Source organism: Lolium rigidum, chromosome 7 (genome assembly GCF_022539505.1).
Source record: "Lolium rigidum isolate FL_2022 chromosome 7, APGP_CSIRO_Lrig_0.1, whole genome shotgun sequence".
Taxonomy (NCBI): Eukaryota; Viridiplantae; Streptophyta; class Magnoliopsida; order Poales; family Poaceae; genus Lolium; species Lolium rigidum.
Window position 1 is genome coordinate 266828870 of NC_061514.1, and position 2605 is coordinate 266831474.

A 2605-nucleotide genomic window follows, 5' to 3' on the forward strand; every position below is an offset into this window, starting at 1 on the left:
AGTATATGATGATGAGAGATGGACCGAGGTTCCCGGCTATCTACACTAGTGGTAACTCTCCAATAACAAGTGTTGGGTGAACAAATTACGATCGGGCAATTGATAGGATTGAAATAGCATTAAGACGAGAATATCAAGATCATTAATCATGTAGGCATGTTTTCCAATTATAGTCGTACGTGCTCGCAATGAGAAACTTGCACAACATCTTTTGTCCTACCGGCCGGTGGCGGCCAGGGCCTCTAGGAATCTCTTGGAAGTAAGGTACTCCTTTTAATAGAGCACTGGAGACAAAGCATTAACACTCCAGTGAAAACATGTGATCCTCATATCTAAGCCTTTCCCTCCAGGTTGTCCCAATTTCTGTCACTTTGGGGCCTTTGGTTCCGGACATGAGACATGTGCATACAACTTGTAGATACAATCTAAGCAATAAATATAGAGCTTAAATCTAAGATCATGCCACTCGGGCCCTAGTGACAAGCATTAAACACAACAAGATTGCAGCAACAATAACTTCATAAACTTTGTAGATAGACAATCATAACGTAACAACCCACTGGGATCCCGACAAACACAACACCGATTACATCGGATGAATCTCAATCATGTAAGGCGAGCTCATGAGATCATTGTATTGAAGTACATGGGAGAGATGATACCAACTAGCTACGGCTAGAACCCGTAATCCATGGGGGAACTACTCACGGAGCATGATGGAGGCGGTGGCATCGATGGAGATGGCTTCAGGGGCACTTCCCCGTCCGGCAGAGTGCCTGGAAGCAGGAGACTTACGTCCCCGAATTGGAGTTTCGCGATGGTGGCGGCGCCCCTGGAGTCTTTGCGGAGTTTGCGTTAGTTGGTGCTTTGCGTTTTTGAGGTCAAAGGGCTTAAATAGGCGAAGAGGCGGCGCGGGAGGGGCGATAGGGTGGCCCCACACCGGGCCGGCGCGGCCGGGGTGTCGACCGCGCGGCCCACATGTGTGTGCCCCACGGCTCTCCTCCGACTCTTCTTCGGTGTTCACGGATGCTTCCGGGAAAAATAGGATGTTTGGACGTTGATTTCGTCCAATTCCGAGAATATTGCCCGAACGACCTTTTACGGAACCAAAATGAAGGTTGTTGGTGGCGGAGTGTAGTGCGGCGCAACACCGGGGATTCGAGCGCCAACGTGGAACCTGCACAACACAATCAAAGTACTTTGCCCCAACGTAACAGTGAGGTTGTCAATCTCACCGGCTTGATGTAAACAAAGGATTAAATGTATAGTGTGGAAAATGATGTTTGTTTGCGAAGAACAGTAAAGAACAATGTTTGCAGTAGATTGTATTCAAATGTAAAGAATGGACCGGGGTCCACAGTTCACTAGTGGTGTCTCTCCGATAAGAAATAGCATTTTGGGTAAACAAATTACAGTTGGGCAATTGAAAATAGAGAGGGTGATACGTCTCCAACGTATCTATAATTTCTTATGTTCCATGCTACTTTTATGATGATACACATATGTTTTATACACACTTTACATCATTAATATGCATTTTCCGGAACTAACCTATTAACAAGATGCCGAAGTGCCAGTTCCTGTTTTCTGCTGTTTTTGGTTTCAGAAATCCTACAAAGGAAATATTCTCGGAATTGGACGAAATCAACGCCCAGTATCTTATTTTTCCCGGAAGCTTCCAGAGCACCGAAGAGGGGCCAGAGGGGAGCCAGGGGGCCCCACCCCACAAGGTGGCGCGGCCAAGGGGGGGCGCCCCCCTATGGTGTGGCTGCACCAGGACTCCTCCGAGGCTGCCCTTCCGCCTATATAAAGTCTCCGTCGCGAAAACCCTAGGACAATAAGCCACGATACGAGAAAAGTTCCAGAGCCGCCGCCATCGCGAAGCCAAGATTCGGGGGACAGAAGTCTCTGTTCCGGCACGCCGCCGGGACGGGGAATTGCCCCCGGAAGGCATCTCCATCGACACCACCACCATCTTCATCGCCGCTGCTGTCTCCCATGATGAGGAGGGAGTAGTTCTCCCCCAAGGCTGAGGGCTCTACCGTAGGTATGTGGTTCATCTCTCTCTTTGTGATCTAGTTGAATATCATCTATGTGCTACTCTAGTGATGTTATTAAAGTACTCTATTCCTCCTCCATGATGTAATGTTGACGAGTGTGTGCATCATGTAGTACTTGGCATAGGTTATGATTGTAATCTCTTGTAGATTATGGAGTTAACTATTACTATGATAGTATTGATGCGATCTATTCCCCCTTTCATAGCCTGACGGTGACGGTGTGCATGCTATGTTAGTACTCGGTCTAAATTGCAATGGTCTATCATGCACTCTAAAGGTTACTTAAATATGAACACCGAATGTTGTGGAGCTTGTTAACTCCGGCTTGAGGAGCTCTTGTAGCCCTACACAATGAATGGTGTTTGTTATCCAACAAGAGAGTGTAGAGTAGTTTCAGTTATGTGATCAATGTTGAGAGTGTCCACTAGTGAAAGTAGGATCCCTAGGCCTTGTTTCCAAATATCGAATCTCCGTTTATTTACTGTTCTACTGCATGTTTACTTGCTGCCATATTTTATTCAGATTGTTATTACCACTCATATTCA